The following is a 12,777-nucleotide window of genomic DNA, read 5'->3' on the forward strand; positions in this document are numbered from 1 at the left end:
CACGCCCCGCATCGGGAAAGACGAAATCATTGTGGTGCTTAAGCCACGAGAAACCATCGACCTGAAGGCCACCTTAGGTCCCGGACAAGCCGGCGCTGCCGTTCGCAGCATCCTCGGGGACGCCGCAAGTGTGGGGCTTGCAGTGTGGCCCGTGTGGGAGCAAAATGTGCTCGTGTGCACACTGAAATCAGTGGAAGCTGCGGAGAAGCTGCTCCGGGACGTCATGCTGCCGGTCGGAGGCCGCACGCTGCTATTCCGGGGCCACCCTAAGCTCTCCGGCGAATTCTGCAAGGGCGTCATCACCGTCTCCCCGGACGAGACATCTGAGACTGTCAAGAAAAAACTCAGTGAGGACCCCAACGTACTATCCGTGCGCAAACTGGGCAAAACGCAGGTTGCTGTGGTCACCTTTGTGGGGACAAGGGTGCCGCGGACCGTGCTTTATAGTTGCGAGCGTCTCCCCGTCCGCTTCTATAAGAAAACGATCCCTGCCTGCCCTCGCTGTGGCACGGTGGGGCATCGGGCCGACGCCTGCCGCGGCCGCAGCCTGGACGCTGTGAACGCTGCGGGGCTCAGGTTGCTGCTGCTCCTGACGGTGGCCCAGTTGAACATCAATGCTCCCCGTGCTGCCTCATCTGCGGAGGCAGCCATCCCACCGGAGCGCCTGGCTGCGCGGGCAAGTACCGCAAGGTCGTCAAGCCGGGACGCCCACACACCCCAAAGCAGAAGCAGACGCCGGGACCCAAAAAGGCCCAGACGCCCACGGCCGGACCCAAGCAGGCCCCGGGGCCCAAGCCCGAACCCAAGAAGGCCCAGTCCGGGCCGCCAAAATTTGTGAAGTCCGGGAACCCGACGAGGCCACCGGTCCTGAAAGCCGAGGATTTCCCACCTCTGGTACCGCGCCAAAATCAGGTGAGCAGTTGGAGTGGGTTAGTCTCTGGGCCCACCCTCCCTCCCTCCCCCACCGAATCCGCCCTACAGCGGCAGGTAGAGGAGCTCAGGCGCCAAAATCAAATTCTCGCCCGTAAAATTCAAGAATTAGAAGCTAAGCAGGCCGGGCAGTCCGAGCCCATGCAGAACGCTGAGCCCGAGGATAGTGATGACGGATCCTCAGTATCATCTTGCCTAACTAGCGTCTCGCGGCAAACCGCGGACACGGTGGTCGATTCGGCCAACGCGGACGCCGGCCGCTTCGAGGCCCTGGAGCGTAAAGCCGAGCAGTTGGAGGAGCGGGTGGCAGCGCTCCCGAACCAAATTATGATTGCGGTCCGCGAGTCCTTTCAGGACATGTTCAGTTCCGCATTTGCTACAATGCTTCCCGACATTGCGGCCCAGGTGACCGACTCTGTCCTTAAGGCGGTGCAGCCCTGGGTCAGCTCCTAAATAAAATATTATCTCTCCTGCGACTCCCCGCAGCTAAAACGTAAAATAGCTCCTCGACAGGCAGCGGAAGAAAGCGGTTCCGGGCCGATAGCCGCGGCGTTGATGCAACCCCTACCTGGGGCTGCGCCGGCCTCCTAACTGAGTGGCTACCCAGCACTGTAAAATAAAAACATCAATATGGCTGGCAAACCTTCTCAGAAAGCTAAAAAATTAGACCAATTCGAAATCATTCAATGGAACTGCAGGGGTTTCAGAGCCTGCAAAAAACGGTCACATCTCCAGCTCTACCTGCAGTCCCTTGGTGACATGCCGGCGCTTCTTGCTTTGCAAGAGCCCGGCAATGATGCTAAATTCTCTGGGTATAGCTCGTTTCAGGGGGGCCCCTCGACCTGCATCCTGGTGCATAAAGCATACACCGCGATTCAGGTCGATCTTGATCTGGAGACTGAGCAAGAATACACCATGGTGAGGGTTCTGCCTCTCAGGCGCCGCGACCCGTCAATACATGTGCTTAATGTGTATTGCCCCCCGCATAAGCCGCGTGTTACTTTCAGCGAAATTTTCTATCGTGCTCTCAAGTCGGCTGACAATGAACCCCTGGTGATCATTGGGGATTTCAACGCACCCAGTCTACATTGGGGCTATCACTTCGAGAAATCCAGGGGACGCAAGCTGGCGGAGCTCATCTCCACCCTTCGTCTTACGTTGCTCACGGATCCGTCTTGCCCCACACGTGTGGGCAACTCGGTCACCCGTGACACGTGTCCTGACTTATCTCTGGTTAGGAACACTACAAACGCCACATGGGAGAACCTGGGGGATACCCTGGGCAGCGACCACTGCCTTCTCCGCATCACGCTTTTGGCGAAGGCAGCCCGTAAAAAAATGGGGCCAGGCGAAAATAACCAATTGGCACCAATTTCGAATTCAGGACGTCCCTCCGGTACTATTCTCTGACGGCTATGCGGAGTGGGCAACACAGGTCACCAACATACAGAAACAACACACGCAAACACTTCACACCACCGACGAGATCCCCGCAGTGGACAATCACCTACTGCATCTGTGGGAGGCGCGCCGGAGCTTAACAAAACGATGGAAGAAACACAAGACGAATCGCAAGCTTAGAGCTCGTATTGCACAACTTACGGAGCAGGCTGCGGCATATGCCGCCCAGCTCACAGACACCAATTGGATAGAACGCTGCAACTCGGCAGCGCGTCAGATGAGCTCGAAGGGGACTTGGCGTCTCTTGCGCAGCCTCATCGACCCTTCTCAAACGAAAGGGGAGACGCAAAAACAGCTCCGGCGGGCTCTGCACGGGTACCAAGGTACGACGGCGCAACTTGCGGACACTTTGTGCGACAGGTATCTCTGCCGCACAAACGACCCGGTTGGGCCCGAGTACACGTACTCCGGCAAGCCAAATCAGGATTTAGACGCCCCTTTTGAGTTGCATGACCTTAAGGCGGCCCTGGCTAAAATGCGCCGAGGTGGGGTACCGGGTCGGGATCGCATAACAGTGAAACTGTTGGCGAACCTCTCCGACTGTGCATATCTCCATTTGCTACAATACATAAATCAGATCTGGGATGGGTGTCCGCTCCCACTCGAATGGAAAACATCCCTTGTAACGTTCATCCCCAAAGCAGGTAAAGCCGTGACTACGGACAACTTGAGACCCATCTCATTAACCTCGTGTGTGGGAAAGCTCATGGAGACGATGGTTCGGGATCGCCTCTCTCCATACATGGAGGGTAAGGGCCTCTTTGCAGACACTATGTTCGGGTTCCGCCCGCACATGTCTGCACAGGATGTCCTACTCCAACTACACAGGGACATAATACGACCCACAGCCATGCAACAAAACGACAGGGCCATTCTCGCCCTCGATCTTAAGGGGGCGTTTGACAATGTTAAACATGCCACCATACTCTCTAACTTGAACACCACTAACTGCGGGGCGAAGGTCTTCGCCTATGTCAGAGACTTCCTCTCTGCGCGTCAGGCACTCCTCCGGATCGAGGACGAGGAGTACGGCCCGTACTCTATGGGTACACGAGGTACACCACAGGGGGCGGTGTTATCACCGCTCCTTTTCAACATCGCCATGATGCACCTGCCCGGCCGACTGGCTCAGGTAGATGGCATAAAACACGCACTCTACGCAGACGACATTACAATCTGGACCACCGAGGGGAGCCTTGGGGAGATAGAGGACCGCCTTCAGCAGGCCGCCACCATAGTCGAAGCATATGCTGCCGGCTGTGGTCTCCAATGTGCTCCCGCCAAATCAGAGCTTCTACACGTCAGGACAAACCACAAGGACAACACGTCTCTACACATATCTCTGTCAGGCGGTCCCATCAGAGAAGTGGCGGAGCTCCGGATCCTGGGTCTGTTCATCAATAACAAACTTAGGCCGGACTCTACTATAGCGAAACTCAAGAGCATAGGTGAACAGGTAGGGCGCATGATCCGCCGTGTTTCCAACAAGCGGGGTGGCCTGCGGGGCAGGGACGCGCTACGGCTCGCCTATGCCTTCGTGACCAGCCGGATCCTCTACGCCGTGCCGTACCTACGCACCACCAAACAACAAGACGAGCGCATTGACGCCATCATCAGGAAGGCAACAAAGCGAGCACTGGACCTTCCGGTGGCTACCTCCAACGCCAAACTGAAGGCGTTGGGAGTGGTAAACTCCTATCAGGAGTTGCGGGAGGCCCACCTCGTGAACCAATATACGCGGCTATCGCAGACGGTGCTTGGGCGCCGCCTGCTAAACCGCTTACACATCCAACACACATGCATACCAGAGGGGACGGAGAACATCCCGGTGCTGTGGCGCCACATGCTCTTGGTCGCTCCGCTCCCGCGTAACATGGACATGGCTTCACATGAAGGCAGACGACAAGCGCGGGTTCGCACGCTTGAGAGGCAATATGGGTATAAAGAGGGCGTCTATTACGTGGACATCACAGGGCCGTCGCCCGCGGGATTCTTCACGGCTGCCGTAGTCCACCGGGGAATGAATGTCGATGGGCTATCTTTTCGGGCCCCAAATTCAACACGAGCGGAGGAAGTCGCAATAGCTCTCGCTGCCGCCGATCCAAAATCGAAAACGGTTATTACAGACTCTCGCCGGGCCTGTGAACATTATCTTGCAGGCGAAATATCACCTCTGGCCTCGCAAATTCTAAGACGCGCTCTCGCCGATCCAACTCGCACAAAAGTGATCTGGGCTCCTGGCCACCAGGGTCTACGAGGCAATGAGGCCGCTGATGCGGCCGCCCGAGCGCTCACACACCGGGCTCCTCATCCTAGCTCTCATGGCTCAGAAGCTCATAAACCGCTTCTGCGGTTCCGCGAAATCCTAATTTATTATTGCGACAGCCACCGTCTCTACCCGGCACCTGCCAAGGGGCTGAGTAAGGCGGAGGAGCGAACTCTGCGGCGCCTGCAGACAGGAACCCTTCTCTGTCCTGCAATAGCAAAACACTTCGATCCGAACACAGATGGGCGCTGCCCGCACTGTGGAGAGATCTGCGATATCTTTCACATGGTGTGGGCATGTACTCAGAATCCTCACCTGCCCCCCTCCCCCACCCCCACCCGAGAGGCATGGGAGACTGTCCTCCTCAACTGCTCCACACTGGAGTCCCAAAGGGCTCTGGTCAAGCGGGCGCGAGACGGGGCCTCGTCATGCGGTGTCCCGGACTAAGGATACCGACCATGCAGCAGGGTTATTTATTTTTTTTTTAACCCTCAAGCTCTCTTTGATTAAAGTTTTTCACCACCATCACCCGTCGAGCGCGGCGGTGGAGCTACCATTGACCTTTAGCGTGACACCACGCGACAACATGACGTCACAGCAGAGGAGAGATGGGCTGCCGGCTCGCGCGGTCGGCCGCGGCGGTGGAGGCTCCACATCAGAGGCGCGGCGGCTGACCACGTGACAACATGACGTCACAGCAGAGGAGAGATGGGCTGCCGGCTCGCGCGGTCGGCCGCGGCGGTGGAGGCTCCACATCAGAGGCGCTGCAGCTGACCACGTGACGCTACAGCAGCGGTATAAAGCTGAGCTTGCCTCGCTCTCCGGGCACTTACGAGGCGGCCAGGTGTTGGGATGCCGCCTAGAAGCAGGGCTGATTTGAACGAGAAGCGAAAGCTTCAGCGTGCCACAGAGACCGATGAAGAGCGGGATGAACGTCAACCAAGGAAAGCCATGTATTACCAAGCCTAGCCATCAATATGCTTCGCATCTGACTAGGCTTAACCTTAGCTAAGCCTCAGCCATTTTTCTCTCAGTCCCTCCTTTATACCTTCCCTTACAGCGCGGTTCAGGTGTCCACCGAGATATGGGAGACAGATACTGCGCCATTTCCTTTCCTCAAAAACAATTTCCATCCATCGCATCTTTCTTCCTCTTCCCTCGGTGCGCATCTCTCTTTTTCTACGCTTTCCTACTCGCGCTCCACCGTGCGGACGCCGTTACGACGACGCCGAGTGTTCGTGGAGCAGGCCATTTCTAGCTGTCGCTGTAGAATCCCCCCCCCCCCCCCCCCTCTCGTGTTAATTGCTTTCTGCTACGTACCTACATGGGCGTCCGGAGGGGGGGGCAAGGGGGGGCGGCTGCACCCCCCTGGAAAATCACTCACTCGAACCGTGAGTGATGGCCGCACGCCAGGGGCGGTGGTGCGCTTAGCCAAAAGGGTAAAAGCAGCCCCGCTTCCACGCTTTGGGTCACATCTGCGAAATGCCGCGTCCGGGCACGCGTCTTTACGCCGTTTTCAAACCACGCCATCGTTAGCTCTGTTGAAGGCCGACCTGTTGCAGACATACAGCGGCACCGGCGAGCATGTGTTTCGAGCCGCCTTGAGATGGGTGTCTGTTTCTTTGATCTCTAGACAGATAGCGGCAGGCAGTGCACAGGGCATCTTGTTTTCGCCTTCGTTACGCCGGCCACCGATGAACTCTTCAGGAGGGAAGGACATCATTTCCATCATTTATCATTCCCATTTGTTTATCATTTCCATTTGGAAATGATAAACAGAATGCTACCACACTTGTTAAATATCTGTTACCGAAACGGTATCACTCCCGAGTTAACTTCAAAAAGAGAACTGAAATTACTGTTCATAGACAACAATCGGTTCATATGATGGGGTATTTCTAGCATTCTGCATATGCACGCTGTACCCTTCCTTGAGCAACGCTTTTCTGTTATGCGCATTGTTTTTCTTCGTCTCTTTCCTTTACTTACGTAACGTTCTTGTTTTTTCGGGCTTTTTCCGACATGTACTTTCGCTTATCACCGGTGTCTCATACAGTTCAATTAGAATTGTTTTGTTTATTTTCCTTGCACAAGCCGATCTGACTTTGTAAACAACGCATTTCTGTATTTTGATTTGTGCTGTTCTTATGCCGCTCTGCCATTATTTTATTTTTTTTCTTCTCCTCTCTTCTTTTGTTTCTTGAATTTTTTGTACTCTGGGGAGCTGGGAACTAGTCAAGCTGAATTTTCAGCTTTTTTTCCCGCACTCCCTCACTTCATGAGTGAAATAAAGAATTTATTATTATTATTATTAAAAAATCAGCCGTGTCCACCCCGCTTTGTCGGGCTGCTCAGGGGCAAGCGGGCGCTGAGTTGGCGCCGCCGCTCGCTGTCTCCTCCGATCCACGGGTAGAGTCTACCACGAGAGAGCGCAGTTCGGTAGAAGCGCCGCTTTCAGAATCTTCGGCAAAGGGGATTAGCTGCTTTTGTTCACGGCGACGCACTCTCTAGAGGCGCCCCCACACCAGCGTTCCTTGCGTCTTCTCCGAAAACCAGCGCCTTTGGTCAACGCAGCCCGATGGCGCCTGCCTGGCTCGCCTGTCACCTCTGGCTGGGTCTCAAATCACAACAGCGCCCATGTACTTTGCGATGTCAGTGCATGGTAAAGAGACCCAGGTGGGCGACATTATCCGGAACTCTGTACTACTCCGTCCCTCATAGCCTGAGTCGTTTTGGGGCTCTGATCCCCATAAAAACACACAAAACAAATTTTCTGACCGGAGTGGCGAGTGTCCCTTCCCCTCGGAAGACGCGCGGAAGTAAGCCCTTGCACGTGTGCGCGCCGCTGTGTTTGTGCTTCGGTGTTTTTAGTGGCCGGTTGTCAACGAAGCTGAAAACAACCAAGACAGCGGACGAGAAAACGACGAGCGGCGAGCAGTGTGTGTGCGGTTGCTCGACTGTGCGGATGCGCGAGCAAGATGGAGCGAGGTGTATGAAGCTGCGAGCGTGCACTTTTCCTGTAAATAAGTTTTCGTTGTATATATATAGTCATCTTTCGTTTTCAACGTACGCGTTCAACCGTTTTTCCAATCAATGTGTATGATGAGTGTGCACCGAGAGCGTGTAATGAAGCACAGGAATGAATTTATCACCCACGTAATCACGCAATTCGCCCAGAAAAGTCCGAGGCGCCTACAGTTGCTGCTCAAGGAAGACTGACTGAGTGACTGCGTGTTTGTGACCATATTGTGCTGTGTGCTGGTCATCAATCCGGGTGAGTCGAGAACCCGTATGCAGGAAGACTGAGCACTCTTCTCCACGAAGTGACAGTATCTTTTTGCATTTTTTATTAATTTTGATTGTTTCTTCATTGATAAACTACGATGTATCTCTCCTAGCCACGCTTTAATTTGCTGTTTGTAATTTTTCTTTCATGTGTGTATTTAACTTATTTTTTATTTATATATAAATAAATAAATTTACTCCGCAAATAGTGCCTTTTCGCTACGAATATACCCCCCCCCCCCCTCTCCGGCGCCAACAACCAATGAGGCCCCCCCCTGCAAAAAATTCTGCGGACGCCCTTGCGTACCTACACTGCTGGCTGCTAAGATCACGCAGAGCAAAGCAGTGCGCGCACAGGTCAAAATATGACACCTCTGCCCAACCTTGAGATGCGATCCGCAGCACCTGTCTCTCTCGCACGTTACGCGGACATAATGCAGGCTGCGTTCTGTTGATTCTATGCTGTAAGAGCGCCTGCTGTCGGGACCTGCACACGTTCAGTGAGAAGCTGATGGGAGCTAACGCTGCACGAAGTTCGACCCCGGTGTGGCCGCAAGCTTGCATAGCTCGAGAAAGACGGACGGCAGTCTTAGCTACCAGGCTGGCTCTAGTCTCTGGAAGCAGCTATTCCAGTGGGTTGGACTTTGTGTCCAGCTGTGCTCTTATCTCAAATCAGTGTTGTGGCGTCAGCAAAAACAAACGTCTTAGCCACTTGAGCTGCGTCGTTTTTCCCTCGCGTCGACAGCCTCGTTTCCGTCTCCGCTAACCACTAATCTCCTGAAACCTGACACACACAACCGACTCTACGAGTAGTGTTTTGCAGCGCGTCCGCTACTTGAGCAAGGCGAGAGTATAAGACTGGTTTCAGTAGAGATTAAGTGCATATGCAGCGTCCCGGTGTGTAGCCGCACTACACGATCCGCCTTAGAGGCGACGGTAAGGACAGAAAAGAGGAACCACGTCTCGGTTGGCTAGTCTCCGTGCCATTGGCGTTGTCTAGGTGGCATCATGGTAAGTGGCATCACTGCTGACGCAGTGGTATGAGGAACCGCAGCGCCACTCCTGGCGCTGTGGTGCAGCGGTTAAGCGATGCGCCGCTGCCCTGCGATATGGCAGGGGCTGCCACCGGTGGGGCTTGTGCGAGCTAGGTTGCTCTTCCCGAGCAACCTCTCGCGGCCAATCATTAACTGCCACTTGCCACGGTGGTCAGTGTGCCCACAATCCGGAGGGCAGGTTGTGATGACGCCACAAAGTCACGTGACCCAGGTGGCCCAATTAGGTTTCTTCTCCGGGGACCTTTCGCTTACGACGACGTCGGATTTTCTGTCCGAAAGAGAGCCTTAACGATATCGCGTCTAAGTTGCAACCTTGGCCTTGACATGCTTGTGAGTTACCCTCAACATGCGTAGAGAGCAAAACAAGTGAAAGTAATTGTTTCATAAAAAGAACTCATCTTCAAATCTGCTGTCCGGACGCAAAACATGAAACACGGACAGATAATGACGTTCAAGTCGCGTTCCCAGGCGAAGATGAACTTTTTAAGCCTCGCGCTAAACGTACGCACCACAGTTCTGCTGGATGAGTGCGTGCCTGGGTAGCTGGCGCGCGTAAATCCGGTAGACGTGCGTCGCTATGGTAGAGCTTAAGGTAGAGTGTACCATGTCACGTGAGCACTGCGTGGTTCGTAAGCTTTTCATACTGCTCGGCAGGAAAGCGTGCTTGAACGTAATGATCTGTCATAATTTAAAACTCACGAATGGGGCAGAAACATGGAGGCTAACAAAGAGGGTTCAGCTTAAGGTAAGGACAATCCAACGACCTATGGAAAGAAAAATGATTGGTGTAACGTTAGGAGACCAGAAGCGGACAGAGTGGGTGAGGGAACAAACGCGGGTTAAAGACATCCTAGTCGAGATCAAGAGGAAGAAATGGGCTTAAGCAGGGCATGCAATGCGAAGGCAAGATAACCGCTGGTCCTCAAGGGTAACGGAGTGGATTCCAAGAGAAGGCAAGCGTGGCAGGGGTCGGCAGAAGATTAGGTTTGCGGGGATACAGTGGCCGCAGCTGACAAAGGACAGGGTTAATTGGAGAAACATGGGTGAGGCCTTTGTACTACAATCGGCGTAGTCAGGCTGATGATGATGGTGATTTTGGATGCACGTAGGTTCTGAACGCCTATCAGCCAGTGATCTACGCTGCGAGCGTTACGCTATTAGTACGGAGAGGAAAACAATTGTCTAGAACGCCCGAGCTGCTTGCTTCAAACTGCGAAAGCAGCTTCCAAACACGTGGCGACCACCGTTGCAAGAAAAGGCGATTCAATCCCGTCAGTGTAGCCGCCCAAGGTAACGTTGAGCCCGTTTCTAACTACGGTTTGGTTTGGTTTGGTTTGGTTTATGGGGTTTAACGTCCCAAAGCAACTAAGGCTATGAGAGACGCCGTAGTGGAGGGCTCCGGAAATTTCGACCACCTGGGGTTCTTTTACGTGAACTGACATCGCACAGTACACGGGCCTCTAGAATTTCTCCTCCAAAGAAATTCAACCGCCGCGGCCGGGATCGAACCCGCGTCTTTCGGGTCAGCAGCAGAGCACCATAACCACTGAGCCACCGCGGCGGCCGTTTCTAACTACGTGTTATCGTTAGATGTGTTTGCAGTCAGGCGCAAGTCCAGAGTACGCAGCTATTGTGTTCTAGATAAGCGTTTTGCACTCTTTACATTTCGATAAAGTGCGATTGTCATTTTGCCGCCACACACCCTTGCGACTTTAGAGCTCGGGCGCTGCTGCAGCTGGACGAAGCACCGCACAATACGCGAGACACAAGTGCTTTTTCTCTCGTTCGCCCTGTGAGTGTCCCTTTTATGAGCCTCAACCTACACACAAAATTGTGGGTGTTCTGTGCACCAGCTTCGTCCACCTATAGGTAGGCATTCAAAAGGCGACGAAGGACTGAAATGACACGCTTTCGATACACACTAGGCGCTGATTCGGGTTGTGTGTGTGACGAGTATCTGTGTATGTCGTAGGCTTCGCGCTGTTTTTATACCTATCGAACGCGCACGCACCAACTATAGCTCTGTTTGCAATTCTTATAGGGCGATTCCATAGGTTTTCACGCCTCGTATTCAATGAAAGCGGAGCTTCGTGCTGTACTTTGGCATCCCAGATGATACGAAGCACAGCATCTACAGTGGCGTGGTCTGTTCAATCATTCAGCCTCCCACGCGTGTACGTCTCTGTACTGCTTTCATAGCCCAAATTGTGTGGAACTTACCAAGGACTTTTGGCGTCGGCAGGACAGCGAACGAATTTGCAGGGGATACCAGAACAGGTTGGTAGCCAAAAGATAGTGCATGAGACAGAGCTGCTTACAAAAGCTGTTCCTCGTGTTTAACTTGGTGTTCGTTGTGGATATGCACCCGAGCAGATGCGGCAAGGAGCAGTGCTGGGGGTGGGGGTTGGTCGTCCCCTGCTAGCTGGATTTCGTACCAGAAATATCGCGGACGTCCCGTACGCAGGTTATTCTGTCGGCGCAGTGCGAGCGAATATGGCCCGTAGTTTATTTCACTCGATGCATGAAGCACGCATACTGTTCCTTTAATACCTGGTCCACCACACCGCGCTGACCAGCCTGCCGAGATTGGAAATAAAACAGCGGAGCAAGCAAAGTATGCTGCAACGGCAAGGATTGCGCCAATCATCTGAGCGGCCGTGATTGCGTTTCCCGCGCCCGTGTGCAATATGATGGCCGGGCCTCCCTCCCCCCCTTCCCCCCTCGTTCTGTAATGGCTGCGGCTTCGCGATATATGACGGCGAGGTCGGGGGCATATAGATCCGCAGATGAAGGGCGCGGTGAGCCCGGCGCAGACGGTGCCGGCCGACTTCTCGACACGCGTGCTGTACTACACACGCTCGCGCAGGGGTCTCCGAGGAAGATCCGTGCCGGCGGCGCGCCGAGGGCCGTCGCGTTAGCGGTGATTAAGCGAGCCCCGCTGCAATTAGAGTCGTGCGCGCAACGCGGGGAGCTCGCCGAGAATGTTAATGGCTGGGCGCGCCGGTCGGCTCCCCTAATGAAGCGAGTCTCCGCCGCCTGATGGGTCTATTAGGAACGGGAACGAGCCGGTGTTGCTCTCCGCCATCATCCCATTGCGAGTGGCCGCCGCTTCTGGGTCTACGTGTACGTCGTGGCCGACGACGACAGTCACACGCGTGTGTGTGTGTGTTTCGCGTTGGGGTACTTAGTCGCGTGGCTGCACGCTTTCCTTATCATCGTATTAAGACCCTCGTTGGGGACGTCGCCTCGTTTACATCAAGGTCGAGGTGGGGAGGTCGGTCGCGAGCGCTCTGCGACAGAGGGAGCAGCAATCGTGTTAGAGACTTCAGGTACGGAAGGCAAAACGTAAGAGGCAGCACCATAGCTGGCGTTTGATGTTATGGGACTCCGTGTGGCCTGTTTTGTTTGCGGACAAGAAGCGCGGAACAAAGCGCGGCTACCAAGAGGAGAGTTGCGGAGGGCAGCGAGGCGCTCTGGAATAGTTCTGTTTGTGCGATGGGTTTCGTCCGAAGTAAACACGCTGTAGTTTCGTCGTAAGCCAGGCTGCCCGAAAATAGTCTCACTCCGGTGGACTTCAGTCAAGAGAGATATTCTTCGCCGAGGATGCCGCCGCGGTGGCTCAGTGACTATCCTGCTCGGCTGCTGACTCGAACGATGCGGGTTCGATCCTAGCCACGGCGGTCTCATATCGATGGAGGCGAAAGGCTAGAGGCCCGTGTGCTGTTCGATGCCGGTGCACGTTAAAGAACCCTATAGGTGGTCGAAATCATCCGGAGCCCC

The sequence above is a fragment of the Amblyomma mixtum genome, chromosome 5, assembly GCF_055824585.1.
Source record: "Amblyomma mixtum isolate Tamu chromosome 5, ASM5582458v1, whole genome shotgun sequence".
Classification (NCBI taxonomy): Eukaryota; Metazoa; Arthropoda; class Arachnida; order Ixodida; family Ixodidae; genus Amblyomma; species Amblyomma mixtum.